Source organism: Pelecanus crispus, chromosome 5 (assembly GCF_030463565.1).
Source record: "Pelecanus crispus isolate bPelCri1 chromosome 5, bPelCri1.pri, whole genome shotgun sequence".
Taxonomy (NCBI): domain Eukaryota; kingdom Metazoa; phylum Chordata; class Aves; order Pelecaniformes; family Pelecanidae; genus Pelecanus; species Pelecanus crispus.
In genome coordinates this window covers 3,626,589-3,641,467 of record NC_134647.1, presented here as the reverse complement: position 1 = coordinate 3,641,467, position 14,879 = coordinate 3,626,589, and positions in this window count along the sequence as shown.

The following is a 14,879-nucleotide window of genomic DNA, read 5'->3' as shown; positions in this document are numbered from 1 at the left end:
ACAGCTCTGCCCTGGGCATTTGTATTTGAGATCTTTAAGGAGGGACAAACACTTCAATGTACCCCTTCACATTTGAGTGCTCTGTTAGGCTCTCAGAAAAAAAAAACAAAACAACCTACTTCCACTGGTTTAAAAAGGAGAACTTCCCCAGCCTTTAGTTACAGGTCTGCTAATGACCCCAAGTGAACGGAGCCTGAGATAGGCACCAAACTCCAGAGGAGGGTTTTCTCTTTTTTGTCTCTAGAAGTTTCTCTAAACCTCCTAGGTGACCTCTGACAACACCTTATTCTCCACACTGGCCGCACTTGAAGCCAAAGCACCCGCGTGGGACACAGAGCGCCCTTCCCACAGCCGTACACCTGTACTTCAGACCCTGCTATGCCTACGTAGTAGGTGCTTAAGCTAGCACTCCTAACATCCCAGACATTTTAGAGATCTGTAACAGTTCAGCATAGAGTTTTGTTTCAGTTATGGCCACTGAAAGCTCAGACCTCACACTACTGAGTTTAAAAAAAAAAAAACCAAACCAACGTAAACCCCCTTATTTTTTCTGGAGCCTTGATCCATGCAGTACTTATTCTTGAAAACCTCTTATCAGCTTCTGGAAGGTAAAATACATGATAAGATATGCAGATCTCATTAAGCTAATTTTTATCTAATGCTATCTATGCTTTTAAAAGAATCTAGAAAAGTACTAAAGGCAAGGAATCTCTCTTACTTTCTTGTAGATTTTTTTAAGTCGGGGAGTTTTGAGGTCACACTTGGAGGCTCCTCCAGGGTTTTGTTTGCACAGCAAACACCAGTGTTTTATTCTTCAGAGGTAAGTTAGACTGCCAAAGTAAAATTTACTTTTGAACCTAGTTTTTAATAAAAATATTGAACTAGAGATACAGTGTTTGGCAAGGATGAAAAACAAAAACAAGCACACAAGAAAATGACACCTTTCCCGAAGGAACAAACTAGAATCTAATCTCCTGAAAATATAAAAACTGCTTTCAAAAGCAGTTTTCAAACTGCTTGCAAAACCAGGCAGTCTTTCAACTTTTTAACACACATTTTAGCTGCTGTGTTTAAATATCTGCTTCACTGATTATATGGAAATGAAACAGGTCAAACCTTTAAATTAGTCATACTAAGCTTCTACCCGTTAGTGATGCGTCATACCACTGATATATGTCACAATTTCCTCAAGTAAAAATGTTCTTTCAAAAGGGAGAATGTTCTCAAATGCAAATATAAAATGGAAGAAGGGCTTAGAAGAAGCATAACATTTTGAGATAGCATGAACGCTTTATTTGCTACTCCTGTACTTTTTCCTCCAGCTAGGGGAGGTTGAAAATTTTCAAGAGATGTTCTTCAAAATTCAGAATTGCCATTCTGCCACTTACCCTACCCTTTCCCTAATCCAGTGCATTCAGGACCTCTTACTGTGTTAATGTTTTCTTTCCATAATCATTATAATGAACAACCTTTATAAATAATACATTTCCTTTGTTTCCTTCTCTTCTGTGGGGACAGTTCAGTCTCATAAAACACCACGTGTGACAGAAAAGAATCGTAATTTTAAAAGATATAGAAATATTTAAGCATCAGATCAATTGTGTCCATGTAATATTTTTTGTAGTTAATTTAAATATTTAGTATAATGCAATTTTGTCATAAGACACTCAGTCTCAAGCTCTTCTATGTTCTTTCTGTCAACAACTAGATACATTTTGCCTCTTTTTTTATACAGCCATTTCAAGAAATCTCATTATTCTCTAGTCGTAACCCATAACTTCATTATAGTTGTCAGCCTGCTCCTTGAATATTTATCTCTAGGATTTTCTTTCACTTCAGTGGCATAGAGGGACTTGGAGGGATGAAGATGAAATACAGACTGGTTTTTCACCTTGTGTTTTATATTGTGAGGGCTTCATTCAGGAATATATGTCTGATTTAAACAGTATGCTTAATTCAAAATACACCAATAGTCCTACTGACTTGAAAGATGCTTAAAATTATTTAAGCACATATTTACTCAAGTTTATGAATCATTATCTATTTCTGCCCCAGTTACTTGAAAAGACGTCGTGCATGTTTACATCTTGTTTGAAACGTACTGATCTATATTCAAGAATTTTTCTTAAAAGAAAATACTAGGGCTGCCTATAAATTACAGCAGCATGGATGTCCAAAGCTACAGAACAAACACACAGACACATGGCGCTATACTCATTGCAAGGAGGATCAGACATTATCTTTCGCCATCACAAGTAAGGACGGTAGCCAGAAGCTGAGACAAGAAGCATTTCCATATGCTAACACCAGTAGGCAAAATATAAAAAAAGTAAGATTCCTAGTCAGGAGAACAGAAGTGTGATCTGTTATAAAATACTGGTGAACATTTAATTTACATAATACCGAATTTCCACTTTCAGCCATCCACTGGTCTTGTCTGATATACCTAAAACATACCTGTGTTCCCACTCTGATTTTGACAGAAATGAACAAGACAAAAGCACATCTAAAAGCAAAAAATAATTAAAGATGGAACTGCAACACATATAGATGTTCCCATGCTGGCTATGCTCTACTACACTCAGATTAACAATTGCAAACCTGGCTTCAACAAAGTGACTTAACGATATATTTAGTAATTGGTAACAAACAGAAATAATTTCTAAATAAAGTTACGTATATGCTTCTAGAGCCATCTGCTATATATAAAGATCTGGATGTTCGAAGCATTTTCCCAGAGCACTCTCATCTGTCTTGTTGTCTGTGGAGTTAAAGAGTTTGATGACTAAAATCGAAACCTATAAATAAAGATTTTGTATAGTTTTTAAATTTATACTCTGGAGCCTTTCATATAATACAGCTTTTCTGTATTCTGTAGCTTTCTACATTCTGCTTTCATACTCCATACGAATTCTTTCTACTCATATAGTTTTTCTATAATGCAGAGCCTTTTGGTCTGAACCCCTTTCAGACAAAAATGAGAAGAAGGGGAGGAGACAACTCTGCAGATGTTCATTACAAGCCCTCTTCCCCTCCTCTCTAAGGTGCTGAGGACGTAGAGCCTTACAGCAGGAAGATGATCTCCCACGTCCTCCAGCTGCTGAGCGTGGACAAGTCCGGTGGTTTTCATTTTCTGTCCAAGGCACCATCTCATCACTCACTTCGGATCCCCCTGCAGCTGCTGGAGGCCAGGGGGCTTGTAGGGAACATTGATTTAGTGTAAAGTTTCAGATGCTGAGAGGCGAGAGGAGCACCCACCTCTCCTCATTACCAGAACGAATTCTAAAAGCAAGTGCTTGCACTGACAAGTCTCCTCACAAGATACAAAGAGCTGGATCCTTTACCACAAACAAGTCTGTATTGCTTCAAACTAGCTGACAACCTAGTCCACAGCATTGGAAATGATTTCAGTAAACAGCTTGAATAAAAATGAAATAAATTACGTGGAAAATGTGTTTGTTTTCAAAAGCACAAGTGTCCTTCTATCCGCACTATATTTCTGCAGTTTGTGAAAGAGTCTATCTCGGCAAGCTACAAAGGTATTCCTGGTGCTCCTGAAACACTGGTTGTGTGGAATGGCATGAGCTCGGCCGGCAGAGCAAATAACCAAAGGGAAACTGGAGCGCTCTACTTTCCCTGGCTAAACAGCTTAGCAGGCCAATCCTCCACTCCTTAGCCAGACAAGGCAGCGTTCGCTCAATGGCATCCACTGGTGACGAGAGCCCAGCCCTGCTCATGACGGGCTTTGTCCTGGTCTCCCTGACTTCCGCAGAAGCGAGAGCGCATGCTACTTTAACCGCATTCCTCCTGCGCTCTGAGGGTGGAGATCGCGCAAAAAAACTCCTCTGGAATGCCTCAAGAGCACAGAAATTATTGCTTCTGCAAACACCCAGAACGAACGTTACCCCAAAACAACCCGAACAGATCACGAGTACCGGGTGAAGTAGGCATCGCTCTCCCAGGCGCAGCTCCTGAACAGCACAGCTTTGGAACTGCTTTTGAGCAATAAGCCACAGCGGGGAAAAGACCCTCCTTGCAACTTGTTTGGATGCATACAGTTTCACCACGAACATCATAACGTTGGTAAAGGATAAATGTCCCAAATCACAGGAGCACACATGAAAGCCACTCTTACCCTTTCAGTCATACTGGCTAAGCAAAGATTTATGAGCCTTTAGTTTTTTTTTCCTGATCCTGAGAGAAAGCTGCTGCTGGAGGCAGCTATTTCCCTGCTGCAGCCCGGTTTGTTTACAAGAACACAGGAACACCTCTTTCCCTGAGCACAGAAGGAATTAAACATCAGAGCTGGCTTCTCTGCTCGCAGTTCCCTTCCCAGGCCGCTCACACTACAGAAGGTTCTGGGGCTGCAGCTCCTTTCTGCTTTCTCCCTCTCCTACTCAAGTAACCCTCCAAAGCACGCTGCTCTAACTGGCAATACCTGATGAACTCCTTCGCTCACACGCTTCTAATTAGCCCTGCCTAGATGGTTTAGCAGTGACTATGTTTTAAACTATCTACCTAGTGTGTAAATTATGGGGGGTTTTAGCATGAGTAAGAGGCAGGGCGCACTGATTCCACTCAAATACTGGAATCAGAGATGATTTCCGAAAAACTAATCAAAGTTATTGATCAATAGTGTATTGATACTATTAATTATAGATAATCTATTGTATAGAATCAATGTACGGAAAAGAAATGCGCTCACAGAAAGACACAGATGTATCACCCTCGACAAAGCCGTAACGGTTATGTCTGAAGGGTTCTGGTTTCACCGCAGACACTCTCTAGGTGAGAACATGCCGGAACAACAATTTTAAAAAGTATTAATGAAGCAGCATTACAGTCTTGGCGTAAGATATTGCCATACCTTTTGGAATAAGGTAAAAAATGGCATTAGAGATTATAGTCCCTCAAGACAGACAACAGTCTTCACTTTTACTTTTCAGACAATTATGTTATTTTAAACATAAATGTTTATTTTATTTTGGTTATTTTTATATATACTTCTTAAATTCAGATTACTGTATCAGTTACTGTATCAGTAAAAAAAGTTACTGTATCACTAACTTTAAAGGTATTCTCTCTCAATTCAACAACTTTGTGGTCAGGTTATTAATACCTACTTAAATGATATGATCCAACTGAGGGCCGGTAGGAATTTTATCTAATTATTTATTTATACTTTGAATCCCATATATTTTGGGACCACCTCTAGAGTGGTTATAAAATAAAGGAGTTTTTCTCAGATTTCTCACACAGATTCAACCTACTTCCATAATATCTGCAAGAGCTTTTCTACTGACTTCATGTTAGATCAAAGCATAAAGACAGAATTCAAACACGGGGTTTTGTTTCCCTTTTTCAAGAGCTCTATGGAAATTGCCAAAGATATGATGATTTGGATCACAAATAACATCCTTTTTTTTTTTTTCAAGTTCTGAAATGAATCCATAAATAAAGGAATATGTCAGAATAAATGCACAGTAGTTTTCTTTTTACTTAAAAAGCTGTTCTAACGCTGTGTGTCTCCATTCTGTCCCTTCTAACTTCTGCTGCAATGGAAGCTCATGTAAAGGTCTGGGGGTTTTTTTGGAATGGACTGTACTGTGCAAAGTTCATTACCACCTACAAAATGGCTGTTTTGTGACTAACAAAGCACTAATATATGAATATCATGTTATGATAACGTTCCTATAACATACTCTGTTAAAATATAACTATACACAGTCTTTAGAATACAACCTGCTCGTACAGAATAATTGAGATGATAACAATATTTGCCTTTAAAGAAGCCAACTCCTGAGAAAACAAACAAGAACACCCTACCGCTGTTTAGAAAGGTCACATGTGAAAATACTAACATTGCCAGAAGTAATGCTGATTCTTGGAAGTAGGAAAATTATCATACCTTCTTTGCATATGATTAATGATGAACGTGTTTAATAAGGTTTTATCTCTTTACATAAAATACAAGTCTAAAGATACCACAGCCATCTCTCGAAAGCTGTTCTTGAATTCTACAGCAATGCCACTTCTCATCAATGTACAGCGATAGTATTTTTACTGAACTTAAAAATAATTTATAATTTTATGTATTTCAGTAGAGTACGAAACAAATGTGGGCTGGCTGTTCAAAACAAGCTTTTAGTATAATGGTATAGACCTATTCTAGAAAGTTATATATCATTCAAAACTATCTAAAAACTAACCACTGCAAATAAAGGTAGTAAAAAGACAACGAGCAAAAATGAAGGCTGGATTGCACTTCCTATCTCACCAATACAAGTCTGACCCAGTAGTTCATTAAACACAGTTACACATTGCAGACGTTTTCTGCTAACAGCAAAATTCAACAGCTACTGACACCCACCCCCACCAGTAGGTCTCCTGGCCCATCCCTACTTCGTAAGGCCCATCCAAGACACAGCGACAGAAAAATAACAACTAAAAATTTTGCATAGGTACTCTAAGAGGGAATTGCAAGAGTGAATTTTTCAACATGGAAGTTTGAAGTTTATAAAGTTCATATCTCATAGAAATGCAAAAAAGAAATTATCACATATTACTTTGCTAAAAATCAATCTCTGATGTTTTGAAAACTTTCCCATGGATTATAGTCTTAAATGATGCCCTTCCCCTGGCAGTGAAACTCTGCTAGAGAAATACTAATTATTCTGTTCTGCGGAAATGGGAATACACAGATGCTGGCAAGAAAATTTAGTTTGAACAAATTTCCTATGTTTTCTAGAAGAAAATATAACTAAACAATCTTAATCCGTGCCACCTGTCCAGTATTCAACATTTGAATCCGGATCTGATTTTAACATGATCCCGTATCTAGCATCACCACAGTATTCAGAAAAGATTATTAAAGAAAGCATTATTTTAAAAATACAAATTCTTAATTTCCAATTGCAAATGGAATAGCACAAACAACTCCGTCATGGGTTTCTGAAACAGCCTTTAAAAATGAATGTCAAAATCATGACTGAGGCTTTTTAAGCAGTAAATATTTGTATTAGGGAGGACAATTTATAACTTTCAATCTACTACCAAAGGAATGGGAAATTCAGTAGTAATCTGGGTTCAGCCAAAAAAAGAAAACATTCCATGTGCTGATGGGATACTCGTGAGCGAATTTTCCTGAAAGCAGCTTTAAATGACTGTGTTTCATTTTGGGGTTTTTTTTATTATCATTATTATTATTATTCTATGTATTGCATGTGCCAATTTGATGGGCTGTGATCAATGTATTGGTTGTATTCAAAAACACCAGAAAGCCCTTGCAGTGAAATGCTTCATATGCTCAACTCTGCTTGCTCAATAAATAATTTCTAGCAAAACTGATGATCTGCTTGGGCTCTGAGCAACCCTGAGTTTCTTGTTGCTTCTAAAATACACTGTGATTACTCAACTCTGGTAAATATGTTGAGATTAAAGCCACATGAATGTCCTGAGACCCACTCTGATATTTTTAACTTTAGCCACAAAATGAACGTAGTTTTAGGGCATGATTCTCATTAACAGAATATATAGCAAACTCTAAAATGTCACTGAGAGCTTGTGCTGTTTCTATTTTGGCTCCCCAGGGAATCCAGCAGGCTGAAATAATAATAAAAAAATATACATTCAACCCTACTAAGCTAACCTAACCAAATGTCACTGGAAGCAAGAAAAATACATAAATGTTCAATGCGATACGCAGGTTAGTTTTTCTATTTAGCTCACCCAAATAGAAAAGTGCCATTTGTAAAATCAGACTCAACGGTTATAGTAATTAAATGCTATTCTAGCTCTCTCCGTCATTTTGCTTCTCATAGGTAGTAACAGGTGTTGCATCTCGTCTCGCTCACGGACCACCGAGTCAATACGTGACACTACCACAGGACTCAATTTCCAGACCAGGATCACAAAGGCTGAAGATCTGAAATCACGGAGACTTTGTTTTTCAGGTTATGCATGTGGAGTATGTGTGAACTGTATAATGTCAAGTGAGTAAGTGCATTACAAGAAATGATGTAACTTGTTAGCTGGTTTTAGAATGAAGCGGTAACAGAACTTGGTAAATTCAAAGATCTGACGAAAACGAATGTGGAAGCCGAAGAGAGATTTTCACACAGAAAGCTCGTGTCAAACAACGCAGTCAGCTTAGAGATCTGATAAAGTTTCAGTGCTGATAAAACTGGTACTTAATGTAATTAAAACATTTCTAAAGTTCAGAACAAAACTGGTAGTTTATTTAGTGAGCACCATTCAGCCACGTAGGTCTAATTTTCAGGATGCCAATAAACACTAGAATTGGCCAATAATAATGAGTAGAAATAATCTTTTACTGAGTCCGAACTAGCAGAACACCAGTAAGGATTTTTTTTTTCCTTCTTCATTAGCTCATTAGGTTTTGAGGAACTTATAATTAGCTGTGGACTTTAATGTACAAGTCACCAGTTCAGATGAAACGAGTGAAGAACATACTTACACAGCTGCTGACCAAACTTCTGCCAAATTTGAATGAGGGAAAAGGGCCCCAAATAGACGAGGTTTGGAACAGTTTGCTTAAAAATCGGAGGCTGGGATTGAGTAACCAAAGGGTAGGCAGCAAATTTCAGGCCCTCACTCATACTGAGCAGCAGCGGCGTGAACGCGCCAGGCAGCCACCTAGCACACAAATACTACAGCCGAGACAAGGAACTTACCCACGTTGCCCAAAGCGAAAGGTACAGACGTATTTATAAGGGGAAAGACATAGGAAACAAGCTTCATCCATCCTCCAGTTCACTACATAACTTATTTGCTTTTGAAATGTGGACTGAAACTACAGAAAATGCTTTTTATTTTGAAACCAAAACCAGGAACGATGAATTTGGGTTTTAAGTTTTAAGGTTGTAGAAGTGTTTTTTCCACCAAATCCGGTGAATAACATTCACTCTAATTTCACAAGTGAAGTCTCAAGCAGTTTCAATTAGACAAACTCTTCTTTTTAACATTTCAATACACATGCACGTTTGTATCTTTTTAATGAGTTTATAGGATTTTACGGTCTTTGAGCCTGCTTCTACTTAGGTCAGTGTCAAAACTTTGGCTGAGTTCAGTGAAAGCAAATCAATCCACGGGCAAGAAAAATCATACTACTAATAAGGATCTGCTTTTTTCTGATTATTGGAAGAAAACATAGAAACAAGGCTAAGAAAAATTGTTCCCCTCCTTGTCACTTATTTAGTTCTTCATTTACAACTATTCACAGATACTTTTTCATTTATCATTTTTCTTCTTAATTGGACACTTTATCACCTCATTTTAGTGGCTGCCCCAGTACTGGATCCCAGTTAAGGCCACAGCCACACCAGTGGAAAGCTGCGTTTGCTGTTTAATCACAGTTATACGTGCTTTAGGCTAAAACCCTTTGTAAAACTGCTATGTCCAATTTACCGTCCAGACAAATTGTTCCAACGGGACCTAAGAGGATTCTGCTTTAATACTCAGAAAGAATAAGGCTTTTTAATGCAGAAAAAGCCTCCTAATGGAGTCTGCATATACGTCTTCACTGCACAAGCATGACAGAGGTAGCCGGCAATTTTTTACACCAGCACTCCTAACCTGCAAATGCTAATGGCTGTGACTTTTAAATGGCTAATGCTTACGGAAATGCTGAAGTTAAACACTTCAATGGTTTTTTTCTTAGTGAGTAATGCTTTCTCACCACACAAAGTGCTAGACGGCAACATTAAAATTGGAACTGTTCCTTTCAAACTTCCCAGTTTCCACAATAGGTGTTTTCTCATAAAGTTTGTATTTCAAGGGAAAGGTTCAAAGACCGAGTGTTTGATCACACAAAGAAGTCTTCTGTACTGCAAGTTCACAAAATCATCCATTTTATTTCGTGCCTAACTATTTGGTAATTGCTCATATTCAGTCTCACACCGGCTTGAATGATTTCAGCTTTTAATGTGCCTCATCTCATTCTGAGGCACATCAATCCACGAGTAGATCGCAGCACCTTGAAATACTAATGCTTGTCACATACTTTAATCTCCTCTAAAAGGTCTTGCTCGTTGTGTGCTTAAATCTCTTAATAGCTTTTTCTTCTCCTTAGGTTTTTACTTTTGTGGCAACTGATTCTAGTTAGGATGAAGTTTGTTTAATTTTCATTTTAGTGAAGTGCAGGAGCAATAATCTAAAAGCCTGAATTATTACTGTATTAATAGAAAGGTAAAATTGCTTTTTCTAAAAAATGACTTCTTTCCCCAAGCATGAAACCCTCTCAAAAACGTATCTATAGTAATAAAATAAACTTTTCATAATGTAAGAACACACACGAGGACTTACACTTGATCATGTACGAGGATCACTCAGATATGCACAACTGGATATCACAGCTAAGTTTCTAACATTACTGTATAGCACAAAGCCTGGGAATGCCTGACGCTGTGCTGATAAACACCTCTTACAATAATGAGATTATACTTTTATTCCAGACTCTTTTTTATTCTATTGTCTATTTAACTAGAAACTTGTACGTGCTGTTGTTTTATCTCCTTGCTCTCATTCCAACTCCGGCCACCCTGCTAATTCCCCTCCAGCACCAGCCCCCGTAAGGGACTCGCCTTCGCAGCTGCACCGAGGTCGGACGCACGCTGGAGGTTGGTGCTGCGGCACTGCAAGATCTCGTCTGCTGTAGGGGCTCTGCCGAGAGCCGACGCCTTCACACATGGCCTGCACGAGGTGCCGTGCAGCGCCGGCGCCGCTCCCCGCGCGCAGCCGTTCGCTTCCATGTCCTGCAGCTCAGACTGCTGCAGGAGTGAGGCACGACCTCACATCGTACCAGCCCTTTTGACAACGTCTCCTTACAAATCAAACTACAGCATAACCCGTTTCTGTCATTTCCCTTCCAATATTCAAAGAGAAATCTAATGAAGAAGAATGGCTCAACTGAGCAAACCTGTGAGACTTTCCCCAAACCCTTTGGAGAACAGCCACACACCTCTCGGGAGAGCGTTTTAAGGCTAAATTAATCCCATCTGGACAATAGCAACAGTTCTTAAGATTATGCTCCTCTGAAACGCTGCTGCTGTCACACACACACATTTCTTTAATCCCGTACTCATTGCTTATTTCAAACTATGTGAAGAGAGCGTGAAGTTATGTAGTCTCGTTATTCAATCCACAGTTTCACTCATCAGTGTACATTCAGCCCTCCAGCTATCTCCAGTATATACATAAAGTACTGTGCTGGTCAGTAGGATTAGGAACCTGCTCTGTGATAAATAATAAACAGAAGCTTAAAAAAAAAAAAAAATTTCTATTTCCTCCGTGGAAATATTAAGCAATCTTCGGTGTTTGGGGCTTTTTTTCACCCACTCTTATCCAGTATGCTTAATAATAATTGTGCCCCACCTTGAAGATGGCTATATTTCACTCGTCTTTATTTTTAAATAAATGATGCTTGATGATTTGAAGTGCTCTTACATTGCAGTTCCTACTTAGACAGTATTTCAGCAGTAATAGTACCGGGGATGGGGCAGGGTTAAAATATTTTCTTGTTTTAGTCTGTCAAAATACTCTTTGAAACTAACATATCTGATACATTAAAATATTTATGTGAAATCTGTCTGTTCAGCACTCAAGCACAGAACTGCTAAGTATAGTCAAATTCTTACTGGATGTCAATCAACTTACGAATGAATGGAACCATTCAATTAAAGAGCAATGATACGGAAGCAAACAGGCATTCACACCTTGCTATCCAGTAAATACTGCCCATTTTCTCTGTATGCAGGACAATGCTGTCCTTACGCTCCTCTGCAGTTCTTCATATTTTCTTTCGAAACTATGAGGCAAAGGAGGTTAAAAGCAGTACATGAGCTGTTTATGAAATGTCACTTGGGCAGTCTAGGAATCTCGCTCTATTCATCAAAGATGATACTTAAATTCTCTGTGAAAAAAGGGTCATCTGCAAAGGTATTAGCATAGTTCAACCTTCACTCCCATTTTGTTACAATTTCCAAACAGTTTTTCAATTGGGATGGTGGTTTGGTTGGTTTGGTTGACCTCTGTAGATAACCTCTATAATTTAGGAAGAGATCACCAAACAATAAAGTGCAGGTCAACAGCCGTCATGATGACTAGATTGAGTTCAGGTAGCACCCGAACTTCCACATTCTTCTTCCAAACCCAAAGATATTCAGTTCTGGAGCAAAAGCTTTATTTTCTCTCAACACTTTTCATATTTTGGGGGAGGGGAGGGAAGTTTAGCATTTCCTGAAGGCACGTCTCCCCCACCCTAATGTGCCCAGTGTTTCTCCTCTCCTCTCTCTCACTGTTCAAAGAGCAAACAGGAGCAGGGGCAATTCCAGGGCCTTAGGAAGAAGCTGTCACCATCCACCCCACTGGCAGGGGATGAAACACCGGGCTTATTCACCGCTGTCTGTGCAAGATTTCAGCAGAGCTGTCATGGAGCAACACACTGGGGACCAAATGAGTGTCAAGTGTGACACTTGGCAGGGCTGTCTGCCAGGATTTGAACCTGTGGTTCCAGAGAGTCTAGATGTTAGTCTAGGAAATCCAACCTGCTGCTTAGATGATGAAACCATCCCCAATTTAAAACTTGCAGCCTTATTCCTCTGGAATGTCCCTTCAGATGAATGGAATATCCAACCATGCTGGATAAGCACATTAACTGGATGCTTTTACTAAAACGATCAGAAGTAAAATAACTCTGTTGACATTTAAATCGCCATAATCTGTCTGCAAAGCTAACACTCCATTGAGATGAACAGGAACATTTATTGCTTTGGTTTGTACCCATATATAGTATGATTGCACAATATCCACTTATATTCCAGAGGGTACCTTTGCAGTCAGAGGGCAGCTAAATTAAAAAGTTGAAGGAGATGTCTGTTGCATGTACATATGGTCATATGGTCAAGATAAACGTGGATATGATTCCACATATTCTTTAACAATTAATGAGAAATATTGCATCCACAACGAACAGAACTGCAGTGGCTGGCTGATCAGAAAATAAACAATCTCAAACATTTTTAAAAAATTGCCAAGTGTTGATTTTTATGAAGACCACTGAAGACTGCAATGAGGAATTGTCAACAAAAAGATTTCACTCATTTTCTCAAATACTAAATGCCTATCTTTAAATTACTGCTGCTTAACAGCTGCAATAACTATAATTGGGTCACTGCAGCTTTAATCCCCACTTTCACACTTGCATCTTAAATCTAAACAGCTGAAAATAAAATCAGAAATGAAGTAGCAAAACACACCTTAAATTTCTGAAGCAGTAGCACTATTCCAACACTCCAGAGGTAATTATTATCCTTAATAACACCAGATATGATTGAGGCTTTTAACAAAAGGAATGCTGCCTTGAATCCGTCTGCTACTACTCAGAATTTGACTGCTATGAAAAATTGTCAGCCGAGGAAGAAATGTGCATTATTAATGATAGGTACATGATGGGATGTGCAAACTCTCTGCCCAAAAAGGGTTGGGAAACGTTAAATTCCTTTCTGTCAGAAGGAGAAAGCTGCAAAATATGCCTTAGCCAAGGCTAAAAGGGAGACCTTCTAACCACAGTATCAAAACCAACAGGTTTGAAGGAAGAGGGTTTAGATCAGCACGTATCTGTGGGTAGGAATGGATTTCCTAAATACTGAGCACCATTGTTTCTAAACAGTTAGAACAGGACGCTGCAATCAATGATCAAAGTATTTCTTAATATAAAGTTTTGTTATTGAAATTAGGCAAACCAGGCACAATTTATCAGGTAAGATAATCGCACTTTTCATATACTATCAATTCTAACATTTTCTGTTGAATAACTAGTGAAACTATGTGCATAGTTATTTCAGCACTGTGTGAAGAGGACTGCTGGTATTTGGTTTGAAGAAACCAGGGATGTTAATACATGCTTGAAATAACAGAGCACAGTTCTTTGCAAGCTTTCCCCAAAGGATTTTGCATAACTCGGAACCAGACTGGTCTTCTGTTTTTAAGATATGAAGCAAATGAAAATCACATGTTGCCTCCTGAACCACCTCCTGCAGCTCAGATGCAAAATAGTCTTTCAAGAATTAACTCCACATTATGTCACCTACAGACAGTAGTTCACGCAGGCACAGTACATCTGCAAATATGTGATTAATACAGTGACACCTCTCTCAAAAGTAGGAACATTGACATATTCAGGTAACAGTCTCAAAAAGAAAATACACCTGATCCTGAGACATGCCGTGTAGACTACTTTGTATTTTGAACTTCCAGTGCAAAGACCAAAACAGTGATTATGATCCTGCTATTGACTTTACCATGTATTCTTTTAAACTGTTTAAAAAGGTACAGCTAGAAGTTTGAAAAGATGTTTGGGAAATGTTAGTTTGACTGGGATACTTCCACTTGAATTTTTAAAGACACATTTTTAGGAGAAAGATATTAGCAAATAATAAAGACTCTGAAAATTAACCTTGCAAAAAATTCTGATGAAAATTATGCCCATTAGGATAAGCCTGTGCCAAGACCAACACCAGAGAGTGCTCTCGGGGGATCAATCAGTTGCAAGGGCTGGAACTGTACAAGCTGCCCTTTCATTGCGATGGTGTTCAGATGTGTGTAACAAACACGAAAAATACAGATGGATTTATGGAGGTTGAAAGAATATTATGCTATGCTATTACTTACTATGCTACAATGCTTCCCCCTTTCTTGTAATACTCCTGACCAATGCTGCTCACTGGAATGAAAGATGAAGCCATGGTTTCTAACTATTCTTGCCTTCCTCATATTTACATATTTTAAATAATTATTCCTAAATACTACAATAGGTACTATAAAAATACCTTTATATTTCTCTCTGTTATGTACCGAAACAT